At 41.7% G+C, this 27,131-nt stretch overlaps 1 protein-coding gene across 2 annotated transcripts in view; it reads left to right on the top strand.

Annotated features, from left to right (window-relative positions):
* The first annotated feature begins 5,818 nt into the window (after window positions 1-5,818).
* The window catches only part of MYO6 (myosin VI), a 141,547-nt gene continuing 120,234 nt past the window's right edge, over window positions 5,819-27,131 (top strand). For both annotated transcript variants that reach the window (XR_004968894.1, XM_036317775.1), the window contains exon 1: window positions 5,819-5,953. The gene's annotated coding sequence lies outside the window, so the exon portion shown is untranslated. The remainder of the gene's footprint in view (window positions 5,954-27,131) is intronic.

Genomic DNA, 27,131 nt, shown 5'->3' with positions numbered 1-27,131 from the left:
TAATCTATAATAATAAAAGCATAATATGCTAATTAGACTGGCCATCCTTCCGGACGTCCTTCCTTCTGGACAAAGCCACAGTGGGTGGGGGCCCAGGTAGAGGTGGCAGAGGCCCCTGGCCTTGGTGGCAGTGGTGGGCAGAGACCAGGGCCAAGGCCCTTGCACAAATGTTGTGCATTGGGCCTCTAGTCCTATATAATAAAAGCCTAATATGCTAAGTGTCTGGTCATCCGGTCGGATGTTCACTGGCCACCAGGGGCAAATGCTCTGACCAGTAGGTTAGCTTGCTACTGGGGTCCGGCCGATCGGGACTGAGATGGGCTGGACATGCCCTGGAGCCCTCCTGTGGTCCCTCCCTGGCTGGCCAACTTCCTGTGTCCTTCTCCCACCCTGATTGTGCACCAGTGGGGTCCCTTAGCCTGGCTTGTGCCCTCTTGCAATCTGGGACCTCTTGGGGGATGTCGGAGAGCTGGTTTTGGCCCAACGGCAGAATGACTGGTTGCTGTGATGTGCACTGACCACCAGGGGGCAGACGCTCAATTCAGGAGTTGCCCCCTGGTGGTCAGTGTGCTCCCACAGGGGGAGCGCAGCTTAGCCAGAAGCCAGGCTAACAGCTGGCAAGTGCAGTGGCGATGGTGGGAGCCTCTCCTGCCATCTCTGCAGCAGCCGGACATCCCCCGAGGGCTCCCGTACTGTGAGAGGGTGCAGGCTGGGCTGAGGGACCCCCACTCCCTTGCACCGAGTGCACAAACTTTGTGCACCGGGCCTCTAGTAATAATAATAATAATAATAATGATAATAGGCACTGTTTAATGAGTGCCTGCCATGTGAATGCCATCATGCTTGGCACTTGGGACACAAAGATAAACAAGTCTCCTACTCTGCCCTCAAGGAGCTGATAGTCCAGTTGGTTGGTATTTACAAGTAAACTAAAGCAGCAATAATGAAGTAAGTGTTGGAAGAGATATGTGCAGTAGGTGCTGAGCGAGAGATGGAAAAGAGCACCAAACTACACCTACGTTTTGGAATAAGGGAGCTTGGGGAAACTTCTTGGAAGGGAAGGCTTAGTTCTGAAGGATTAATTGGATTTAACATGGCAACACTCCAATGTAATAATAATAATAATAAGCACTTCAGAATGGCTTGAATGTAAAATACAAGAAATGGAGAAGGGCAGTGGGTGGAAGTGAGAGTGGAGTAAGCAAGGCTAAGGAAGTGGTTAAAAATGCGAATTTTAAAGATAGGCAGGTGACATTGTGTGAAGAAGCTTGGTTAGGACAGTTTCATGGGGTTTAGGATAATGACAGAGCAGGAACAATCAAAGGGCATTCACATTTAATTGCATTTTAAAATATATATTTTCATTGTTGACAGTATTACAGATGTCCCCCATTACCCCCTTTACCCTACTCCACCCTGCCCCTACTCCTCCCCCCTCTCAGGCCTTCACCACCCTATTGTCTGTGTCCATGGGCTATGCATATCTCTATATATAAAAGGCTAAGCGACAGTCCGACCATCCAACCGGTAGCTATGATGCACAATAAACATGGGGGAGGGGGGAGGGCGCGGTTGGGCAGTCGCTCTGACCGGTAGCTATGACATACACTGACCACCAGGGGGCAGACGCTCAACAGAGGAGCTGCTGAGATGCAGTGACTTGGCAGTGGCAGTTCTCGGTGATGAACCCTGGAACCAGAGAGGAGAGAGCCCGATTCCAGGGTGCACCACCTGAGAACCGCCCTCTCACAATCTGGGACCCCTTGGGGGATGTCAAAGAGCCGGTTTCAGCCCTATCCCCGCAAGCCAGGCTGAGGGACCCCACCTGCCGGAGGGACCCCACTCACTCTGCAGACGCCCTTTGAGTCACGGTGCCACCTCAAGTGCAGCCAGTGGGGAGGGACTGTGGGAAGTTGGCTCCAGGGCGTGTCTGGCCCTTCTCACCCAGTCCTGCCCCACAGGCCATCTTCTAATTAATTTCATTTCAATGTGCACAAATCCATGCACTGGGCACTAGTAGGTCTATAACTTCTTTAGTTTATCTCTTCTCCCTCCCCTTCCCATTCCCCCTCCCCCCCCCCCCCCCCCCCCCGCTACACACACCAAAATATGTCAGCCTGTTCTATGCCTTGGGTCTTATTTTGTTGGTCAATTCATTTTGTTCATTAAATTCCACAAATCCACAAATGTGATATTTGTCTTTCTCTGATTGGCTTATTTCACTTAGCATAATAGTCTCCAGGTCCATACATGCTGTCTCAAAGGGTAAGAGATCCTTCTTTTTTACTGCTGCATAGTATTCCATTGTGTAAGTGCACCACAGCTTTTTTATCCATTCACCTACTGAGGGGCACTTGCATTGTTTCCAAATCTTAGCTATCCTATCTAATAAAAGAGAAACATGGTAATTAGCGTACATCTGCTACCCTTCCCATTGGCTAATCAGCGAGATATGCAAATTAACTGCCAGCCAAGATGGCGGCCGGCAGCCAGGCAGCTTGAAACTAACATGAGGCTTGCTTGCTTCAGTGACGGAGGACTCCAACATTCCCTGCCTGCCACTGCTGGGCTCTGAGCTGCTAAGAAACATTGTTACAAATATAGAAGCTAAACAAAACCCCAGAAACCTCTTTTCAGTCAGCTGGGATCTCAGAGCTGGAGTTGCAACAAAGTTTCAAATACAGAAAGTAAACAAAGCCAGAAACCTGCTTTCAGCAGCGAGGTCTCACAGCTAAAGCCGGCTCTCAGCTCCAGTGACAGCCATAAATCCAAGAATAAAAAAAAAAAGGAAAAAAGGAGCGGTTGGGAGCTTCAGTCGCCCGCCAGCCTGAAAACGGCCCTCAGCCCCTCACCCAGACTGGCCAGGCACCCCAGTGGGGACCCCCACCCTGAAGGGGGTGTGACCAGATGCAAACAGCCATCATCGCCTCATCCAGTCTGGCCAGGCACCCAAGCGGGACTCCCACCCTGATCCAGGACACCCTTCAGGGCAAACCAGCCGGCCCCTACCCGTGCACCAGGCCTCTATCCTATATAGTAAAAGGGTAATATGCCTCCCAGCACCAGGATCAGCGGAGTCGAGAGGCCTCCTGGCAGCGGGATCAGCGTGACGGGGCAGCGCCCAAACCCCCTGATCGCCCTGTGGCTCTGTGTGTGACAGGGGGCGGGGCCACAACCTCCCTATCTGCCCTGCTCTGTTCATGACAGGGGAAGGCGCCCCAACCCCCTGATCAGCCCTGCTCTGTGCCTGATAGGGGGGAGCTCCCCAACCCCCTGATCGCCCTGCGGCTCTGTGTGTGACAGGGTACGGAGCCCCAACCCCCCTGATGGGCCCTGCTCTGTTAGTGACAGGGGGCAGCGCCCCAACCCCCTGATTGGCCCTGCTCTGTGCGTGACAGGGGGTGGCATCGCAACCTCCCGATCCACCCTGCTCTGTGCATGACAGGGGGCGGTGCCCCAACTCCCCAATCGGCCCTGCTCTGAGCCCGACCAGGGGCTGCACCTAGGGATTGGGCCTGCCCTCTTCCACCCGGGAGCAGGCCTAAGCCAGCAGGTCATTATCTCCCGATGGGTCCCAGACTGCGAGAGGGCACAGGCCGGGCTGAGGGACCCCCTCCCCCCCCCCGAGTGCACACATTTTTGTTCACCGGGCCTCTAGTCCTATATAATAAAAGCCTAATATGCAATGATGTGCACTGACCACCAGGGGGGCAGATGCTCAATGCAGGAGCTGCCCCCTGGTGGTCAGTGTGCTCTCACAGGGGGAGCGCTGCTCAGCCAGAAGCTGGGCTCACTAAGGAGCAGCAAGCAGGTGGGCGGTAAGGAGTGAGGGGTCCTGGACTGAGAGGGATGTCTGCCTGTTGGCCGGCGGACATTGCCCGAGGGGTCCTAGACTGCGCAGGCTAGGCTGAGGAACCCCCCTCAAGCACACAAAATTCTAGTTGTAAATATTGTTGTTACGAACATAGGGGTGCATATATTCTTTCTGATTGGTATTTCAAGATTTAGGATATATTCCCAGAAGTGGTATCGCTGGGTCAAACAGCAGTTCCATTTTTAATTTTTTGAGGAAACTCCATACTGTTTTCCATAGAGCTGCACCAATCTGCATTCCTACCAGCAGTGAACTAGTGTTTCCTTTTCTCCACTTGTTTTTAGTTGTATTTTAACAAGAGATCCCTTCTCTGCTAGCCAAACAAAAACAGTTGGAGGATCATGTAAGACATCTTAAGGAGTTTGGACTTTGTACTAAGGGTAGTGGAGTGCCACTATAGGAGTTTTAAAAAGAGGAGTACATAATCAGACTTTTATTTTATAAAACATAAACCTGGTGGCATTGTAGAGACTGGATTATAAGTGGATAAGACTGCAGCCCGGAAAACTCAGATTTGGTTAGGTTGCTAAAACAGTATGCAAGACCTAAAACGATGGCTTGAAACTAGACAATAAAGAGGGATTGGAAAAATAAAAGAGATATGGAACTAGAAGCAAAAGGACTCAGTAATGGATTGGAAGTGATGGACAAAGGAAAGAAAAAAAATCACAGGGCATCACAATAAACTGTGCAGGCTTCTATTGGTCTGTCAAAGCCTTTTAATCTGACATCCAAAATGAAGTCAAAGCAGTGAACTGAAGTTTTCCTCTCCTCTTGTCCCCCCCCCCCCATGCGTTTTAAAATCTAGTTTTATATACTTAAGATTTACCTCCTGGCAATCTGGAACTAAACTTCTGAGATTGCTGTAAATTATTTCCTTTCTTGGTTTCTCTTCCTCTTTCTTACTTCCCTATTTGGTCAATGTTTTAGTTGTATCCTAAAACATCTCATCCTACCCTTTCCACCAAAAGAACTGCAACATCTGAATATCTGAAACTTGCCTCTTATCAGAATCGTGTCGATTTCCTGAAGTTTTCTAGTTGCTACTCGGACATGTTGCAGGAAAAAAAGTATAATTCTCATATGTAGGTATCTTTTGTTTTTTATTTTATTTTTTTCCAGCGGAGACATTTAGCATTATAGTAAACGACCATTTTATTGTCTTAAAAGACGCGTCTTTTCGTCGTAAAGGCAATGTAGGTTTTCATACCATCCAATTTGCACAGCTACTTCATATTTAATTTTCAAATATGACTCATTGGCATGTCATTTACAGAAACAATAACATTTAAACGACAGAGACGATCGGAGCTTTAATAAGTCAACGGGGGGGGGGGGGCGGGCATGTTCATCCTGGACCCCCTGCTCCCAACAGCAGAATCCACAGTCTGTCGCAGGAAGGTGCTCCCTCCCCAGCCCAGCCCCAGCCCCTTGCGCTGCAGCCGAGGGCGCCGCGGCTCTGTCCTCGGGGACAGCACCTCCTCGCTGCGGCCCGGACCGCTCGGGGTGCTCGCCCCTCGATGGCCAGCGCTCGCCCCCGAACACCGTCTGCACCGTCTCCGTCTCCGGCGCAGAGGACTCGCCCTGCAGGGCTGCAAACCTCACAGCCGAGCCGGCCCTTTCGCCGGGGCGGGACCGGAGTCAGCTAGGCCCGCGGCGGCCCCTCCCCTCCCCGCGCCGCCGCGCCCACCCCGAGCCCGAGGCGGCGGCCGCGGAGCTGGGCGAGCGGAGGGGCGGGGCGGCGGGGCGGCCCCGGGCGCCGAGCGCCCCCTCCCGGAACGCGGCCCTGCCCGGCCGGCCCGCCCCGGCCCGCGGCGCCCCCGCCCCCTCGGGCGCTCCGTAGCCGTGACGTGCGCGCGGCGGGGCCGGGGACTCGGTGGGGCGCCGGCTGGCGGGCGGAGACGGACCGGGATCTGTCCGAGCAGGAAGCGAGGAGCCGCCGGGTCGCCGCCTCCGCCCCGTCCTGGCTGGTCCGCGTCACCGGCCTCTGCGCTCACCTCCTCAGCTCCCGGCCCGCCCTCCAGCCTCCGCGGCGACGGGGAGCCCCGCCAGCGCGCACCTGCCTTCGTGTCCGCACAGGTGAGTGTCCCGGAGCCCGGCCCCTCGCGCCCCGCGTCCGGCTTGGAGGCCTCCCTGAGGCCGCCCCGGGGGCCCACGGCGCGTTCCCCTCCGGGGACTCCGATAGGTGCAGCAGGTGATGGGGGGGCCCGGGCGGCGGCGGCTCGCGGAGCGCACGGCCGGCTCTCACTTCCAGCCGCCGGGAGAGGCTCCTTTCAGGGGGTGATCATCACCCGGATACCTTGGGGCGTCGTCTCTGGCTCCAGGTAGGAGCGGAGCACTCAGGTGTCCGACTCTGGCGCTCCGTGATCGTTTCCTCTTTCGTAAACAAGCCTAAAGTGCAGGGCAGGAATAATGTCGTTGGTCCTGGGGTGTGAGGATCAGCTGACTAATAGTTTAATCATGTAGCAGATCAGGCTGGGACGGTCTCCGTCTGCATTGTCAGTCCTTAGGTGGACCAGTCCTTTGAGTATGTTAATTTGTAGGTTGCCTGACAATAGCTTTTTAATATTTGTTAATTGACAAAACTCCGTAAAACAATGGAAATGCCCAAATCTGGGATTTTGGAATAGGAAGTAACTTTTATTTCTGGAGCACCTGTGTCAGGAATATGTGCGTTCAGTTTCAGAAGCACGTTACATTGTACGTGGCCTGAAGTGTGTGGTGAAGTGCTTCGGTGAGAACCTACAGGTATGAGTGAGGAGCTTAACAGACTGCTGTACATGCTAAAGTCTCATGTAACATGCTGTTGTGCTCTGGGGGTGTAGATGCAGAATATTTAAACATAGTCAGGGTTTGAGAGTTTAAAAAATTCACGTTCTTAAGATTTAGCTGACACTGTTCACACCATAAAATGTGAATCTTGAACTTGGGCTGGTAATGGTCATGGTACAAAGGTTGGCAGCAAAATGGCATTTCTGTACAAATTAACTCAACTTCATAGAGGTCTTGGGTTGTGGTTTTCAAATTGGAAATTGTTTAGGGAAAAAAAATGACCTTGGTGTCTTTTATCATTCACTTTAGAAACACCACAAATTGAGCTATAGCCAGAGCATGAAACAATGCAACTCTTCAGAATAACTCATTGACTTTTAAATACCCAGCGCATTTGGGAGTATTTTCAGTTGCGCGGGAATTACGTGCACAGTGGTAAACAGAAGTCATTTTAGTCTTACGCAGATTTGCCCGTTGCGTTTGTATGTTCTATGTGACACGCCATTTATTGTTCTCTCAGCTTTTTAAGTTACATTTTTGTGTGCAAGAACTAATTTTAAAAGGGAGTTACAAAAGTGACGAATGACTTTAAGAAAAGATAATCATGATTAAAAACTCTATAGAATATATATAACAAATATATTTTTCATGAGTGTGTGCAAATACAAGTGAGAAAAATGTAATAAGATATTGCAATATTTAATGTAAATTTATGCGGTATTTAAAACAAGATCATAAATCATAACCCATGGGGCTTATCTGAAATGGATTTTTTCATCTGTTTATGTTTATGTGATCAGGTTTTAAAATAACAGTGGTCAGGAAATCTGAGAGAGGCTGAAGGCTCTCTTCTCATCCTGTTGTGACTTTGCCTGGAGACTGTGGTGGATCATGTAGCCCATTGTTTAGACAACTGGGCTGTCTCCGGGTTCTAAAATACAACTTTCTTCAGAAAGTTTTAGAACTTTTGACCATGGAAGCACCCGAAACATTTTTGAAAAAATTTACCAATTGTCACAATATATTGATAATTGAATCTTCATCGTTGATATGTAAAAGGTCAGTTTTTAAAAGATTCCCAGCCTTTGTGAAATTTTCACTTCTCTATGTTAAAACATTTTAAGTAAAAGTTTGAAAAAAGCATTGCAACTTCAGTACATTTCAGACAAGTTAATTGTGATCCCCCTTAATGAGATACTTCATAATTTGCTCAAGGTCATGTAGCTCCAGAAGGACAAAGGCTGGATTCACACCCAAGTCTCGAAACCCCTGTCCTTTTAGACAGACCTGGTTGCCTTGATCTCAGTTCGTTTGGTAGACTGTTCAAATAAACTTGCAGAACTGACGCTGTGTTAAAGAATGTGGCTTGAGAGTTGAAGAAGGCACACAGGAGTGACGATGAGAGAGGCCAGGAACTAATTTTGAATTCATGCATCTGTTTCTTAATTCTTAAAGATGACAGCCTTGAACAGTAATATGTTGCTTTATCATTTCTGGTGTAAATTCCAGAATATTATACCTATTGTGCACTTTTTATTTTGATGGGTTTATAGGAACTAGAATTAGGCTGTAGTGTAACACTAGTTTTTATTGTAGCTAAAATGAATAGTATAATGTTACTGCTTAGGAGAGAACTTAAACATTTTCCTCAAATTAGATTGTTACCTGTACATGCAGTAGCTGTCTTTTAAATGTATAATTCTCTAATCCTGGGGGCGGGGGCGGGGGGGCGGAGAGGGGGCAAAGACTTGCTTTCAGTGTATGATTAAATTGTCAACTGTACTATTTAGACAGTTTTTTTAAAAAAATTTGCTTTTTAGTTTAGATGTGGCTCATGTTTATTTCAGAAATGTCCCTTGAACTATAATAACATAAATGAGCACACAAAGTTCATCTTTTATAACAAAGTAGGCGTCATTTCAGCGGTAGAATGTAATTAGGTAAATGATAGGAAGAAAAATGATAAGAAGGTTGAGTTGGGTGACTACTTTTACAGGTGTTTCATTATTTGGTTTGAACTATTAAGAATTTTGCATCTTGAGGATACTCCACCATATCTCAATATCGCAAGGATACTCAACTGTAAATACAAAACCATCATCCAAGGGCTTAGTATAAATTATTAATGGATGATCTGTAATACACCTGTGTGTGCGTGTGTGTGTGTGTGTGTGTGTGTGTGTGTCTGCAGGTGTAGATAATCAAGAACTAACTAAATTTAAATACGCAGAGATATAAAAAAAGATGAATAGAAACATTTAAAATCTGAAGATGTTTATATTAAAGGTTAACATACCTTTGTATGGTGCTTTATTGTTTTGGAAATTAGTTTATGTGTACTTGGTCCTTAAAAAAACTTGATGAAGTAGATGTGGTAAACTTATTCCTATACTGAAGATGAGTAAATGGAGACAGAAATTAAGTACCTGTTCAAGGTCACTTATGTGGCTGCTTAGAAGCACAGCTGAGAATGGAACTCCTCTCTGTGTATTCCGTAGCGATCTCCCTTCCCCCAGCTCTCCATCTCTTCGATGTTAGTTATGGTTAATCTCTTAGCAGTGCTTATTTCATTTTATGGCTTTAATTCAGATGGTCACTGAAATGCTCATTGTTAAATAGTTTGTAAGGTAGAATGATGAGTGTGATGTATCACGGAACCACTTTAACATTAACTTTTCTAGTTGAAGAGTTTTTAAAGAAAAGTCAACAGTTAGTTAAAAAGAAAGAAGAAAAATGTTCTGAGGGAATTTTGAAAATAACTTACAAGTTATTGGCACATTGTTCTAGATCTGATGATTATACTTGTTTTTTGTAATAATGAGCTAAGGTGTGTCTTCATTGGTACCTTTATACCTTCATTCATTTAACAAATATTTGAGTATTTACCATGGGCTAGGCATTGTTCGAAGTGCTGATGATGCAGTGATAAATTAAGACCAAGTGACATTTTATTATTGTTTTGAATTAAGGTAATTATAGACTCTATACTAGTATGTAATCAACAGGGCTGACTCTAAAGTTGGGAAATAGACAGTTGTCAAAGTGGTACAATTTCAGGGCTACTAAAAGACTCATTTGCTCTAAAATATTCTACTCCTGGCATTCAGTCCACTGAGTTACACACTGTTACCAGTGTACTCCTGAAAATAAGATATGTTCTATCTTTTATCACAGTCCCAGGACACAGAGCTGTGAGAAAATAAATCAGACCTTGTACTGACTGATACGTTGAATTTTGTAAGAGAGGTGGTTGGCAAAGTAGAATTTTAGTAGCAGTTATTGTTTATTGAGCTCTTGCTCAGGTCCTGTGTCAAGCAGGTACTTTAACTCATTAGCTCACTGTGTCATTTCAGTGCACCTAGCATCAGGACCCTCATTGTACAGATTGGGAGACCGTAGCACAGAGATGTTAAATTTGCTCAAGCCCGAAGCCCATCCTCGGAGCTGGGTTTTGGATCCTTTATAGTACTTGGCATGTGGCAGGTACCCCTGTGGAAAGGGTGCTGGTATACATACAGACTTGTGCCATTGTGGTGGCACACCATGTAGGTGGCACACCTTGCTGAGTGAGGGACGGGTGGGGAGAGTCAAGAGAGCTTGTTGGGTGAGTGGTTGGAGTTGGGGAGAGGGTGGGGACAGGGAGGGTTATTGTTTTGCTTGGCCCTCAGGCTTAATCCTCCTTAAATGTACAAATGCTTGGTTGTCCAGCTCCTGGGTAAGAGGACAGGCAGACCTGAGGTGATCCTGGTTTTGCCACTCATTACCATTGGTCAGGTTACTTCGTTTCTCTGGGCTTTCGTTTTCTCATTTGTAAAATGGAGGCAACAATGCTACTTAACTGGTGTAGTTCTTGAGAGCACTGAACTAGCTGATATTACATGTAAAGCACATATCATACTGGCATTGTTATTGTTACTATGGTTTGGTTATTATTTTTTTCTTTTGGACAGTGTTTAATGTGGAATATGAATTCAAAAGAAAAAAAGCAATATATTGGAAGTTTGGGTGGGATCTTGAAGTTGGCCAGTTTTAAATAGTTCTGAAATTTAGGTGTGCATCAGAAATACCTGGGGGACTACTGAAAACAGGTGTCAGGGAGGTGTGGGTGGGGCCTGGGCGTTAGCATTTTAACAAGCTCCTAAGTTGATTTATTTGCCTATCAAAATTTGAGAACTGTTGGTTTAAACGTTTTTTTTTCATCCTGTGCTTAGAGAGGGCTTCAACAATAACAACAACAAAAAAATTACTTGGATTTACCAGGTAGATTAAAGTGAAATATCAGTTACCAGAATCTCTTCATTGATTTTTTTTAAAGCTTATTTCAGCCTTATTGCATTTATCTTGAGAGAACAATGCAGTGTGAAATTACACACCTAAATTTAATTGTGATGAATATTTCAGCTTATTAACCAGCTTCATATGGAAGTAAGCTAGTTATATTTAATTTTTATATAACTATACAGATAGCAGTAATATGTAAATAATGTCCATATAGATCTTAAGTCCTTTTTAAACTTTTTAATTGTATTTCTTTAGATAATGGACTGTTTTTTACTAACCAGACTTGGTATTGTTGGCTGCATCAGGCAAGGTCCCAGCAAGAAAAGAAATTTCATCCTTGATGGTGCGAATGAAGAGATTGTAGAGGTTAGGGAACAAACAAGGGATGGTGCAGCACCCAGGGAATAGCAACAGCAAGAAGCCCTTAATTCCCCAGAGATGAGCAGAGCAGAGAGCGGACATTGTGGAGGAGGGCCCAGGGGAGCTGGCTTTGAGGCAGGCAGGGAGGGAGGGGATGCTCCCTGCCCCCTCCTCCCTCTGTTTGTAGGTCTGTACCAGTGACTTCCATTTCTAGCACCCAGGTGGGGAGCCTAGGTCATGATCTGTGCAGGTTCATCCTCCCAGGCCAGGAGCAGAGCAGAGCAGGGATTTTGGGGTGCTGTGGAGCAAGTGGAAAATAACTAGGACGTTGATTAGAACCTTCGGGAATTTGTAGTATTTCCTCAGTGCAATTAAAACAGTTTTTAGCATTGTGATACATCTGCAAAAACACTTGAGGCTACTTGACTTATATATACGCTTTTAGAAAATAGTGTATTCACTTTCTCATTTAATGGAACAATCATTTTAGGAACTTTTGGTGATTTATATAACCAACCGAGTGAGAAATATAATTTAGGTTTGTTAACACAATGCATATTTCTTAATATATTGTTAGGCCTTAATGAGGTTTTCTGACATTTTCTTCATTGGGTAGTCTTGGGTTGATAGAATAACTGTTTTTCATTAAAAAAAATACTTTAATGACTACGTTTCAAAAATTCTGGCTAGAATAGTCCTTTGCCTTCTGGAATTTATACGTCTATTCACTTGGACTCTGGATAGCAAAAAAACCAGAACGCAGGCTTGATGTGGTAAATAAGACTTTTATGAAATGTTCTTCCTCCCCAAGTCCTGTTAAAGACATTACATTTTTGTATAAATCTGTTGCAGTTTGTTGCTATTCAGCTGTCTTTTGCTAATGAGAATTTTACCTAGTTAATCGGAGTTTTGGTTAAGAGTCTTAATCCATGCTCTTTATTTTGGACAGGTTGTTTAGGATTACTAAAGAAAAGGGTTTCTCTACTTAAAGAGGAGATATGAAGGTTCTTAGTATCTGAGCAGTCCCCCCCCAAAGCGATTAGATTATGGCTTGTCTTTTCTTCGCTTGGGAGTTCCAGGGAAAAAGAAGTACAGAATTTTACTCAGATTCAGCAGCAGCCGTCTTGGTCACAGCTTCCAGAAAGGGAAGAACCATATTGTCTGGGGCTGAGCAAATTAATCCCATAACAACACCTGGCTGTGAGACTTTAAATTACAAATAAAGGGTACTTCTAGACCAGTGGTTCTCAACCTTCTGGCCCTTTAAATACAGTTCCTCATGTTGTGACCCAACCATAAAATAATTTTCGTTGCTACTTCATAACTGTAATGTTGCTACTGTTATGAATCGTAATGTAAATATCTGATATGCAGGATGGTCTTAGGCAACCCCTATGAAAGGGTTGTTCGACCACCAAAGGGGTCGCGACCCACAGGTTGAGAACCGCTGTTCTAGACGTAAATATAATTGGGTCATTTTTTTTTTAAAACAAATACGTTTTTCATCTTGTTTTTAAAAGAGTATGGTGGGAGAAGAACAGGTTTTGGAGTAAACCAGTATTTTGGGTAGTAAAATTATGCTCAGAGACTGATTTTGTCTTTGCCAGCAATTTATTTAACACAGTGAATTTCATAAGCCAGTAGCACACAGGATAATGCCGCTTTTTAAAAAAATTGAAGTGTAGTTGATATACAATATATTAGTTTCAGGTGTACAACATAAGGACTCAACATTTCTGTACCTTACAAATTGATCACCACAAGTCTAGTAACGAACTGTCACCGTACAGTTATAGCGATATTATTGATTATATTCCCTATACTGTACATTACATCTTCATGACTTACTAGGATAATGTCTCATAGTAAGCCTGAAAGAAATAACGTACTCCGAGGCAGTGATAGCTTAATTACATTATTGTTTCAGGCAAGGGGAGATGAAAGGAATAAAGTCAAAATTCAGATTACTAGTAGGTGTCCCTTTTTACATGAGTAGGCACTCAGGAGAGGTAGTTGGCCAATGGAGAGCTGACACCAGCTGCTCTTGTTGCTAGAGCACGTTGCTAGGGAACCATGCTCCCATGTTGATGAGCAGGATGATCTTTGCGGGGGCTGCTTCTCTGCTTTCACCACTGTCTAGGAGGAATTGCCTCATGGCGACAGGAGCTAATGCCCCAGTGATCTTCAGAGAGCTCTTTACATCAGCAAAGTGTCACTTTGCCCAGACCCAAACTCTCCAGTAGTCCTCATAAATTCTCTAAATGTCCCCTTGCCATAGTTGCTTCTCTCCATGTTCTTATCCGTAAGCCCCAGTGGGGAGCCTCAGCAGCTGGGCTACTGAGTGATAATCAGCGACAACAGATGAGATGATGGCATCCTGACACATTCTTCTATCCAAACAACTTCTAAAAACAGCTTTTATTTGTCTTGTCATAAACACATGGATTAAAACAACTTTATTAAAGTCATAAGCAAGTGAATTTGAAATCATATCAAACTAATACACAGCAACCAAATAGCACCTGTGCTCAGAAATCATACAGTTAGATATTTTCTCTGTAAGTGGGCTTTTTTTTTTTTTTAAAGGAGAGATTTCAAACTTTTGTGGTATCTTCAAAAAAAAAATATTGTTCATTTTGATTTGACACTGATAGAATTAGTATCCCACAGGAGAGAATTAAGGCTGTTGGTTTTTCCATATTATGCTCTTTGAATTCCCTGATTTGAGGATTGAGTTATTCCAGAGAGAGCTTTTCTCTGGTTCCTTGTTATTCTTTTTCTAAAATTAGATGAAATAGCTGTGTTTTGGTTTGTGGGCATGATTTGCTGTCTGTTATCCTTGTGGTGCTTTGGGAAAGAACAAAGTGTATGCATATGTATGTGTTTTGAGGAGAAATGTATTAGTTTCTCTGCTTTTCCTGTCTGTCATCGTTGACTTGAAGATGAGAAGAGCAAGATGACTGATGTAGCTATTATGCTTGTGTTTGAGGTTTCAAACAAAACTGTGGCTGTGCTGGCCATTGAGTTAATGGAGACAACAGATGAGTGTAAAGCGTAAAACTAGTCATCGTCTACTCAGTGGCTAATTGAGGAAGTTTATATTAGTTTGAAGGATTTTCTGTCAGGTATGGTGGGGAGGGGAGAAGAGGAAGGGAATTGAATGAGTTTGAATATCTGAACAGATTTCACAGCAGATTTTTAGAAACCAGAAAAGAATATTTCAGTTAGAATTTTGTGTTACATAGAGAGATATTTTACTGATAAGTTTGCTGTTTTGAAAAGGGGGTGCAGCATAAATTAAGACTATAGAAATCACTTGTTTAATTTGGTGACTCAGTGGGTTACTAACAAACATGGGGATAGCCTGGTGGCTACATAATGTTAGTGTGTCAGGAAATGGGCTATTACTTATTAGAGGTTTGCTTCTGGAACTGGTCCAGAATCGCACGGATTCTGGTCGTGTTCTCTAGGGCAGTGGTTCTCAACCTTCTGGCCCTTTAAATACAGTTCCTCACGTTGTGACTCAACCATAAAATTATTTTCGTTGCTACTTCATAACTGTAATGTTGCTACTGTTATGAATCGTAATGTAAATATCTGATATGCAGGATGGTCTTAGGTGACCCCTGTGAAAGGGCTGTTCGACCACCAAAGGGGTCGCGACCCACAGGTTGAGAACCGCTGCTCTAGGGTCTTGCTGTTTGGCGTACAACATTGTCAAAGGTTCGTATTTTCAGTACATACAGACAGCTGAGTAGGTCATCAGGATTTAACAGTGAAGGGTTATATTGCCGGTTGGGAGTGGGCAGTATGTTATAAGGATGGGTTAAATGAGTGACCCAGAATGACCCTAGACCAGGGGTGGGGGCCACAGTGGTTCTTAAACTGGACCGGAGGGCCGGAACAAAAGCATGGATGGAGTGTTTGTGTGAACTAATATAAATTCAAAGTAAACATCATTACATAAAAGGGTACGGTCTTTTTTTTTTTAGTTTTATTCATTTCAAACGGGCCGAATCCGGCCCGCGGGCCGTAGTTTGCCCATGGCTGCCCTAGACCAGTAAATCCTAATAATTCTTGAGGACCAGCAATGTGCCACCACATTGAGTGTTTCATAGTCATTTTCTCATTTAATTGTAATGTTGACCCTATGAGGTAGTTCTTATCTCATTTTACAGCTGAGTACTGAGGTCTAACTAACTTGCTAAAGCGATACAGTAGTGAGGGGGAGAGCTGAGAAGTCCCCAGGTGCTCTGGATCCAGAGCCTTCGTCCCATTTAGGATTTGAAGTTACCTCTTTTTTTCTTTTTTCTTTTTTGGTGTTCTTTTATTCTTTTTTTTTTTAAATATATTTTATTGATTTTTTACAGAGAGGAAGGGAGAGAGATAAGAGAGTTAGAAACATCGATGAGAGGGAAACATCGATCAGCTGCCTCCTGCACATCCCCCACTAGGGATGTGCCCGCAACCAACGTACATGCCCTTGACCGGAATCGAACCTTTCAGTCCGCAGGCCGACGCTCCATCCACCGAGCCAAACCGGTTTCGGCTGGTGTTCTTTTAAAGCAGTGGTTGTCAACCTTGGCTGCACATTAGAATCACCTGGGAATCTTTTTAAAATCCTGATTTCTGGGCCTCATCCTCCGGAAATTCTGTTTCTATGTTAATAATGTTGTAGCCTCACCCCATAACAAAGAAACAGAATTTCCGGAGGATGAGGCCCAGAAATCAGGATTTTAAAAGGATTCCCAGGTGGTTCTAACGTGCAGCCAAGGTTGAGAACCACTGCCCTACAGGATTCATTAGTACTGTTTTTCTGCGCCTAATCAAGGATGGTAACATCATGACACTCATGCAGCTGTTGCCTGCTTTCAAGTTTAAGGTAGAGAACTCCTCTGTGATGCCCTTTTATCCTCGCCCTTGGATTTCTGTTCTCCACGGTGCTCCAGCTACCTCTGCTAGTTGGTGTGAGAAGGGAGATTTCTGGCATGCAGAGTGTAAACCATTCCTTATGGCTTTTAAATTCCATAACAACTACCCATTTTAAATTTATAATTCATAAATTTGCTTTAAATGTATTCTTGTAACGTTTTGTGTAAGTTAAATGAAGAATTAAATTATAATTTTGTCTTATCCTGGAAAACTTCATATTTATTTAAAGGACCCCAATAGTGATTGCTTTTGCAAAGGGAAGAATCCTTTGGTAAAACGAATGATTGTTTTCTAAATTACACTAATAAATATGGATCTTGCACATATTACCTTTATAGAAATATAGGTCTGGCTGTATATACATTTTATATAAATGTGCCTAAATTAAGTTTGAGCTCATATTTTGCCTGATATTATGAATAAAAAGGGAATGGATAATCAGTTTTTTCTTAAATAAATGCTACTTGTTGGATTTGCACTAAAATGTCCTTTAGTAGGCTTATCTACACTAAGAGTAATATATATATATATATATATATATATATATACTAGAGGCCCAGTGCATGAAATTCATGCACTGGGTGGGGGGTGTCCCTTAGCTCAGCCTTCACCCTCTCCAATCTGGGACCCCTTCGGGGATGTCTGACTGCCAATTTAGGCCCAACCCCATGGGATCCCTAAACTGGCAGTCAGACATCCCTCTCACAATCCAGGACTGCTGGCTCCCAACCACTTGCCTGCCTGCCAGCCTGATCACCCCTTAACCACTCCCCTGCCAGCCTGATCGACGCCTAACTGCTCCCCTGCCACCCTGGTTGTCCCCAATTGCCCTCCCCTGCTGGCCTGGTCACCCCTAACTGCCCTCCCCTGCCGGCCTGGTCGCCCCTAAATACCCTCCCCTGCAGGCCTGGTTGCCCCTAACTACCCTCCCCTGCTGGCCATCTTGTGCCCACATGGGGGTGGCCATCTTGTGAGAGGGTGTGACAGTCAATTTGCATATTATCTCTTTATTATATAGGATATATTTAAACCTCACCCTAGGATATTTTTTCCATTGATCTTTAGAGAGAGTGTGGAAGGGAGAGAGGAAGGGGAGGAGAGAGAAAGAGAGAGAGAGAAAAACATTGATGTGAGAGAGACATATCAACTGGTTGCAGACCAGGGCTGGGCATGGAACCTGCAACCAAGGTATGTGCCCTTGACCGGGAATTGAATTGGAGACCCTTTGGTCTGAGGGCTGACGCTCTAACCACTGAGTGAAACTGGCCAGGGCTAAGAATAATTTTTTGAGTGATAGGTTGAGGTTTAATAAATAGCACAACAGTAAATTGTTTGGGTCATAAAATTTATTAGGTAAATGCTAGTGTTCTATATAAATGCTTAAATCAGTGTTTGATGCTATTCTGATCTAAATTCTCTGAAAATATCACAAATTTTAGAGAGATCATTTTATTAAAAATTGTTACAGTTGAAAGCAGACAAACTATTGTTTGGAAAACATCTTCATGTGTCCCTGGCTAAAATAGTTGTTTCTTGTACCTAATACTATGCTAATGAGGCATATATGTAATATATGTTCTGTCCCTAAACATTCAACGGAGACTTACTACTCTGTAACCTCCTAATTAATAGATTTAGTGGCCTCATTTAGATCATTATTATTTTCCAACCTTTAAGCTACCTTAAGCTCTCTCTTCTTAGATTCTGTGGTCATGCACTCTCTCAGGTTTCTGACTTTTCCTTTTTTATTTTTATTGTTTAATTTTCTCTGTCCCTTTGCTGTTCATGTCTCATAAAATCCTGTACTTTGCACTTTGCTCTACTCACTCTGTTCTTATTTTTGATAATTATCTTAGTCCTGTGGCTCCAACTCTTATTCATATGCAGATTAATACAAAATTTCTTTCCATATCATCTTAACCAGCATTTCTAAACTGATATTCTACAGTAGCGATTTTTAACTGGTGTGCTGCAAGAATTTTTAAAACATGCAATACTGACTATTTAGTCAGGGCCACTGACCTCTTTCCTCCTGAGATTGTTAAATAAAAAAATGACAACAGCCATTAAAACAATAATTGTTCAGTGTGAAGGAATCAAAATTATAACTATTTTCTGTTGTCAGATTGGTAAAAAATATATTTTTTGTTGTGCTGCAGAATTTTAGTAATTAGTTTATGTGTGCCATGAGATGAAAAAGGTTGAAAATTGCTGCTCTACAGACATCTTAAAATTTCACATATTCCCATCACACCCACCTCTTTTTAGAAACTTGCATTTTCTTCCTTTTCCCTTATGATGCTCTCATTACTCTGTTGTTCATGCTCAGAACTTTCACTCATTTTTTCCCCCTCTTCACTTGGCATGTTTGTCAGTTGTCAACCCCTCTTTTGCTTCTGGAAGGTCGTCCTTCACTCCCTGTGCCTCTGACCGAAGCAGGTCTTATTAGTTTTCTTTCCATATACATCTCCCTATATTTGGCCCTTTTCTTCAATGTATGGTCAGTCTATCTTGTGCATTGCCATTAGGGTTATATTTCAAAGTAGAAATGTGACTGTAATATTCTCTAGCTAAATAAGAATCCATATTAGCCCTTCATTAATACATTTAAGAGTCCAGACTTTCATTGTGGGATTTGAAATCCTTTGTGTTCTAATCTCTTGGCCCACTTTTCCACCTCAGCCATTGTCACTCTTCTGCCATTATACTCTAGCCCTGTTGACCTCTTCCTCAAACACATCCCCGTTCTCTCATCTCCCTAGTTTTATTCAAACAGACTTTTGTCTTTTGGTCAGTCTTACCCATTTTTCAGGGCCTGCTTGAATAAATCTTTCTAAGTCACTTTTCCAAATTTACTGTTTGAAGTTACACTTATAATATTTATCACAGGTTATGTGATATGTATCTTTCTTTTTAAAAAAAATGTATATTTTTTTATTAATTTCAGAGAAAAGGGAGAGGGAGAGATAGAAACATCAATGATGAGAGAGAATAACTGATTGGCTGCCTCCTGTACACCCCACACTGGGGATCGAGCCTGCAACCTGGTCATGTGCCCTGACTGCGAATGGAACTGTGATCTCCTGGTTCATAGGTCGAAGCTCAACCACTGAGCCAAGCCGGCTGGGCTCTATCTTCTTTCATTTCCCTACTCTCACTAGATTGTGAATGACTAGCGTGAGAACTGTCTAGCAAAAGATTTGGTAAGGTTTTATGTAGATCAGTGGATCTCAGGTCTTAGTACTCCTTTGCACTCTTAATTATTGAGGTCTCTAAAAATTTTGTTTATCTATTTGGTTTTATTTATCAACTAGAGGCCCGATGCACGAAATTCATGCAAGGGGCTTGGACCCTGCAGCCACAGTGGCTGCCTCTGCCTTGGCTCCTGCCATGGCGGCTTCGTCCGGTAGTTCATCCAGTCTAATTAGCATATTATGCTTTTATTATTATAGATATTTACTGTATTAAAATTTAAAAATTATTTTAAAGCAACAATAATTAATAAATGCATGTTAACAGAAATCACATATATTATGAAAAATAACTATTTTCAAAAATAAAAGTTAATGAAGAGAGTGGCACTATTTTACATTTTTGTAAAGCTCTTCAATAGAGGATAGTTGGATTGTCCTATCTGCTTATGCATTTAATTTGTTGCATTATGTTTTGGTTGAATTGTATATGAAGAAAATCTGACCTCACGCAGACAGATCATTGAGAAAGGAAGTATTAATTTGACTTTTTCAGATAACTCTGTATATTCTTTGATCCCTCACCAAAACTCAGCAAGTGGTCATTTCTTAATGTTCCAAAGTAGAATCTTTAACCATATCAGTGAACTTTTTGTACTGTGTTATATTACAATTCGTTGGTCTGTTTAGCACTTTGGATCGTTTACCCATTATTTTGTAACATGATGTATTGGTCACTTGGAACACACTGTTTCACTGAATTATGCAGGTTTTCTAAATTTATTTAATTTCCAAATCATATTTAGCCCTGGCTGGTGTGGCTCAGTTGGTTGAGCATCATCCCATGCACTGAGAGGGCATCCGTTCGATTCCTGGTTGGGGCACATGCCCAGGTTGCACACTTGATCCCCAATGAGGGATCTGCAGGAGGTAGCCGATGGATGTTTCTCTCTCTCTCTCAAAAAAAAAAATCCATAAAAACATTTAAAAAAATCATATTTTATCTCATCAGAAAAGTCTTTTTAAGTATTTAAACTTAAACAGCATAAGCTATCATGCTCAGGTCAGATACAAGTTTTCCCAGATTCTACTTTTTTGTTGTTGCTGTTAATCCTCACCTGAGGATATTTTTCCATTGACATATTTTTTTAAATTTTTCTTATTGATTAAGTTATTACATATGTGTCCTTATTCCCACGTTACCCCCTACACCCCCCCACTCATGCCCTCACCCCCCCTCCATTGATATTTTTTTAAGAGAGTGGAAGGGAGGGGCCCAGATTCAGCAAATACTTGTCAGTTGTTTTCCTTGAAGTAACAGGCTTCACTCAAAAACAAATGAACAAACAAAACCTGTTTGCCAGAAGCCAGAGTTTCAATAACTACAGTTAGTCATTCTCTTCAGTGAAAATGGTGTTTCATGAAAAATAAGAAAAGGTAGCCAGTTCCTGAAGGCTAGAACTCGAGCATCCACACATATTTTCCTTGAGTCAACTATCATACTTTGTACTTTATGCACAATTTCTATTTTGTCATATATTAAAACATGTGTATCTGAGGGTGAAGATCTAATAAAATCAATATATTTTACTGCTTCAACAAAGGTATTAAGTGAGACAGCATTCTTTTTACTGTGACCACTGGTATATATGGTTGGTGCCACTGCCTTGATTCTAGGTAAACTGGTAGAAGTTTTACCCATCATTGGATCTGCATTATCAGAGCAAATGTAACCACAGTGCAAAAAGCCAATGTGTTCAAAATAATTTTGACCTTGTTGACATTCTGAAAAGGTCTTAGGGATCTCCAGGGGTTTCATTGACCACACTTGGAGAACTGCTGGTCTGGAAAATTGTTGACTTGAGTTGTGAATGTGTTTAGGTTTCCTGTAGACCACACAAGTAGAAGCCTAGAAAGTTCTAGTTAGACATTATCCCAGAGTTAATTTTATTCCAATTCTTTATTAAGAAGTTGAGGAAATAGGTTTAGAGAGGTTAAGAGACTTGGTAAAGTTCCTTCAGCTAAATTACTGGAAGAACTGAAAAGATAATTCATATGGCTTGATTAATTCAGAGTTCATTCTTTTTCTATCAGTATTGTGCAGTTAAAACTTTTAAAGGTCATTTCAGACACATTTTATATAAAGCTATGACAAGAAAATAAGCATTTCCTTTTATGCAATAATATGGATACTGTCAAATAGAATTCCTTAGAGGATAGATTTTTTAACTCTATGACCTAGAACTCTAGGACCAGCTTTCATCTGTGTGTTTTTTTTTTTTTTTTTGTAAGGGTTATACATACTTATTACTGAACCAGTCTAGTAGCGTAGAAAAATGTTAACAGAGAAAAATATTCCAGTAATTTTCCAATAAAACATGTCCAACTGTTTAGATAGTAGTGATCTTTTCAGTGATGTGGTAAGTTGTAAACAATTCAGACACAGCATAAATATGTGAGCCATTTCATGTGCAGTTCCTTCTTGACCTAGCTTGGTTCTTCTCCAGTTGGAGTCATACTTGATTTTATTATCAGGTTCTATCTGAATCCATTGGGGAATGGGCCGATTCTGCTTTTGTTTCTTGGCCAGGAACCTCTTGATCCTGAAAGTCTAGTGAGAAGAAATGGTGAAGAGGAGTCAACCACCAGCTTTCATCTCTTTTTCTCACCTCCTTTCTTCATCTAGATCAGTGGTTCTCAACCTTCCTACTGCTGCGACCCTTTAATACAGTTCCTCATGTTGTGGTGACCCCCAATTTCATTGTTACAAATTGAACATAATTAAAGCATAGTGATTAATCACAAAAACAATATGTAATTATATATGTACTTTCTGATGGTCTTAGGGGTCTCGACCCACAGGTTGAGAACCGCTGATCTAGATGAATGTGAAATTGCTTGCTGTAATCAGTTGGCAGGTCACATGAGAAATTGAGATAATGCAGCAATTCATGGGTGATCATTGCTTAAAAAGCCCTCAAAATATACCCTGATAAAACTCAGTATAATCAGTTTGACATTTAAGAGAAGAGCATATTATGTATAAAAGTGAAAAATAATTGAGCATCTTTAGAGATTACTTCTTTTAAAAATAATTTTATTATGGAAAGTTTCAAGCATATTCAGAAAAGAAGAGGAGAGCATATGAACCACTATGTTTCCATCACCCAGATTCAACAGTTAGCAACCCTGTGCTAATCTTACTTTATTTACCTTTTTTAAAAAATCAACAATTATTCCCCCTCTCTCTGGATTATTTTAAATCAAACCCAAGCTAGCATGTAATTTTATCATCTATAAACATTTCAGTTTATAGAAGAGATTATTTCTTATAACTTGTATTTAGGCATATATAATGAAGTCAGGACTTGATATCTAAAATAAACTTGGATTAAACTCTCAGTGGTCTTTTCTAGCCTAACCAACAAAAAACAAACCAATGAAAACCTCCCTTCCATCCTGCCATGATCCTTGTTCTGTTGCCTCATTTCTCTTTCCCTTACTCTAAACTTCTTGAAAGAGAAGCCTTGGTTCCCTGTTTCTACTTTATCTCCTTCACACTTTTCACTGCAGTTATCATTTCTGCTTCAACTACTATTCTGGAACTGCTCAAAGATGACCAGTGCCCTTCCCATTTTCAAATCTGTTGGCCTATTTTCAGTTGTCAGTAGCCTCTCCTGAATCATTTGATGATGTTGACAACCCGTTCTTGTTGCGACTTCTTTCTCCTTTGGCCTAGTACTCTCTCCCTAGGGAGTTTCTGTATACTTTTACCCATTGTTTCTCATTCTTCCTTTGACATGTCAGGTTTCTGGCATTAGTTAGTCTCATTTTCTTTTACTGTTATATTAGTACTTTTTTATTCTGTCAGACTTGGTGTCCCCTTTTTAAAACAATTATTTTACAATACTCCATTTACTACACTGAAATGGAATTAGATGTCAGTGTGGCTTAGTGTTTGAGCATCGACCCAGGCACCAAGAGGTCTGGGGTTCAATTCCTGGTCAGGGCACACGCCTAGGTTTAGGGCTTAATCTCCAGTGGGGGACGTGCAGGAGGCAGCTAGTTGATGTTGATGTTTCTCTCTTCAATATTTATCTCTTTCTCCCTCTCCCTTACTCTCTCTCTAAAATCAATAAAAATATATTAAAAAAATTACTAGACAAAAACTTGCCAATGTGCATGCATATGTGTATAAATATACAAGTCAATACACATAACATAAAAAAATATACTGGACTAACACAAAAGCAAGTAATTATAAATTATGCGTATTTATCCCAGTGGTTAAATCTATTAATGCTTGTGTTAATAATATTAATATTGCCTGACTGGTTTGGCTCAGTGGTTGAGCCTCGACCCAGGAGCCAAGAGGTAACTGGTTGGATTCCTGGTTGGGGCACATGTCCTGGTTGCAGGCTCAATCCCCAATAAAGGGCGTGCAGGAGGCAGCTGATCAATGATGTTTCTCTCTCGTTGATGTTTCTCTATCCCTCTCCCTTCCTCTTTCTCTAAAAATCAATAAAGGAGAAAATGTTCATACGTAGCTCTGGTCGGGTGGCTCAGTTGGTTAGAGCATCACCCTATATACCACAACGGTTACAGGTTCCACCCCTGGTTGGAGGGTGTATGGGAGGCAAATGATCTATGGTTGTCTCGCACATCGATGCTTTTCTCTCTCTTCTCTCACATCACCAAAAACATATCTTCGAGTGGGGATTAAAAAATAATATTAATTTTATAAATATGTAAATTTGAATTTAATTTATTTATATATTAATATATGTATTTCAGTTTGTGGAAGCTTAGGTAGTTCTATGCTATAAGACAGAATAAAGTAATGAGATGCTAATATCCATATGTATAGTCATGAATGCAGCTGCTGCAAATTAAACTAACAAATAGGTATGTTATATTGATGACTCACATGTCATGATCAGTATTGCTCTCTAATGTTTTTCCAAAATGATGAACAACTTTTGGTAAGATTCCAAATGAAGGACAATCTTCTTTCAGTTTATATGGTATTGTATTTCTGGAAAACTCAATGCGTATTAAAACGGTGCAAAAATATTTTGAATATAGGTATACATTTATTGGACTAGATTTTGGGCTCACCTGTCTTTTTTAAGTTTGCTATTCATGTTACCTTCCATATATCATTAATGGCAGGATAATTTGAAATAAAAAGTAAAAAAGTTCTTATGCCCCTTCATACAGGAGCCATATCAGTGTAGACTGTCCTAGAGGGACATTTACTTTGGCTACAGTTTTATTGAGTCTTCTTCAATTTATTCTTGAATGTGTATGATTGTCTTCAGGTGAGACACTGAAGCGTTTAAATTCTGAGTCAAATATACAAAGAATTAGTGAAATAATAAAGACATTCATACTGGCATACTGAAATTCTAATAATTTTAAATAGCATACAGTCATTTAAAAAAACCCCACAGATTCCACTCCAACAAATTAATAGCAGTTTATTGCATTTTTAAATGAATTTACTACAGAAGCAATATTTTGGCTCCCCGAACATTTTACTGTCAACATTTTAAAAGTCATATCTGTTGCAAGATGCATAAGTAACTTCTTTACCAGTGGTTTTAGATTATTGATATACCAGTAATCTGGTGTACTTTGGATCTGAATATAAATACAAAAGTTTTTCTGTTTTATGAGAGAGTTGTGTCTCAGATGTAGTAGTCTACTTTTTACCTTCAAGGTGACTGTGAGTTTGAGGATGAGCAAAGGTTAGAAGGAAATTATTGCTGTAAAATATATTGTTTTGCCATAGAGAGAGAACATAGATTGCTATACAGATGTATAAAGAGATATCATACTGAGATACCTATTTGAAAACATGGCCAGAAATAATTTTCTGATATTGTTTATTAATATAGAGTTAAGTACCTGTTTTTCTTGATGTAATATTTGAACTTCTAAACTACCCCCTTTTATACCTTTCATTTTTTCCAATGACTATTATTTGAAAGCTAGATGTCTTATAATTGAGTTATCTTTACTGATTTATTTTGATGTCAAATTGATAATTTATCTGAACCTTGGTGTCTATCAGTGTAACTAAAGAGTCCTAGTGTTGTTAACAAGAATAGTGTAGGTGGCTTTGCCCAAGAAATATACAGAAATGTAAACATATATATAAGGCATATATAAGTTAGCAATGCTTTTTCATACATAAGTTTTCCTTGTAAAAGGATTCTGCAATGGGCCCCTCATTTTTTGTTTTTTGTTTTTGTTTTTGTTTGTTCGTTAATTCTCACCCCAGGATATTTTTTCCATTGATTTTTAGAGAATGTGGAAGGGAGGGAAGTTGGGAGGGTGAGGGTGGAGGGAAGAGAGAGACAGAGAGAGAACATCCATGTGAAAGTGACACATGGTTTGGTTGCTTCCCACATGTGCCCTGGCAAGGGCCGTGGATCAAACCTGCAACCCAGGTACATGTCCTTGACCAGAAATCAAACCCGGGACCGTTTGGTGCATGGGCTGATGCTCTAACCACTGGGCCCTTTTATTGGCCTTTCCTAAAGTATGTATATATCTCCAAGAAAATGATTAATGAACAAAAAGGAAAGAGATGAATGAATATGTTTTAGCTGAAGATGCAGTATTTATATTTGTACACCAGATGCTAAATGTATTTCTCCATAAAGTTTTAAGGGAAAAAAAATCAGCTAATAGAAGTTACAAGCTAAAATTTAAAATTCCCCCAAATTGTATTAGTATAAGACAACATGAAATCTTTACATTATTTCTCCCTGCAATAAAAACGAGACTTTCTAAAATAGTTACTGTATCAATATGAAAGTGATTGAATTTCCATTTGTCACTGTTAGAAGTGAACACATAAATTCTAGGGTTGTTCTCAAAATCTTGATGCCTAGGCCACAGCCAGGCATCTAGGCCAGATTTTGGAGGATGAGACCTAGATATCAATACTTTTTAAAACGTCTCTAGATGATTCGAATGTACAGTTCAATTGTTTTTACCTTTTTATCTTAAATCTGTGTGAATAAAACTTTCAAATACCGAGGAAACTAACAGTGGTGATCAGACTATAAAAGAACATTTACTTGAAAAGTCACAGATGTAGAAGCCATTTGTAGAAGAAATGGGTTTAGGGAATAAGTTATAGAGGTAAAGAAAGGGCCCTTGGAGCTTAGAAGTGAGGAAGGTGGAGGTGATACACCTGGGGAAAGAGGGTTGGGGGAGGGGAAGGTACAGATGTGCTCCTGGTAGGGAGAGTGGGCTGAGTCCTCTGTTCTAAAGGTTTTAAGGGTGAAGATTTTAGGGGAGGTCCCAGGGAGAGATGCCATCAACATTACTGGTGTGTCCTTTCAGGGTCATGGTCTCCACTGATTGATTGGTTGGCACCAGGGCAGGGGGTCATTATTCCAATGCAGTTGTCCTTGAGGTCAGCCTTGGCCATGGCATTGCTTGTCTGGTTTTGTTGGTCTGTAATACAACTGAGGTCTAGATGTGCTCTCTAGGGAGGAAAGGTCAGGGGTCCATACCACATGACCAGCCATATGCTAGGGGAGAAAAGGTCACCTCGGGGACAAGGTCCTATGCTACAATTGTCCTTTGCTAGGCACCCAGGGCTTTCTGCCCTGGTGACCTTCTGTACTTGGCCTGTCATCCTTGCTCTGCTCAAGTCTGTCCAACTGCCTACCACATTTTTGCTTATGTAGACTTATTTGTGT

The sequence above is a fragment of the Myotis myotis genome, unplaced genomic scaffold (assembly GCF_014108235.1).
Source record: "Myotis myotis isolate mMyoMyo1 unplaced genomic scaffold, mMyoMyo1.p scaffold_m19_p_7, whole genome shotgun sequence".
NCBI classification, from domain to species: Eukaryota; Metazoa; Chordata; class Mammalia; order Chiroptera; family Vespertilionidae; genus Myotis; species Myotis myotis.
This window is presented reverse-complemented; position numbering and strand designations above follow the sequence as displayed.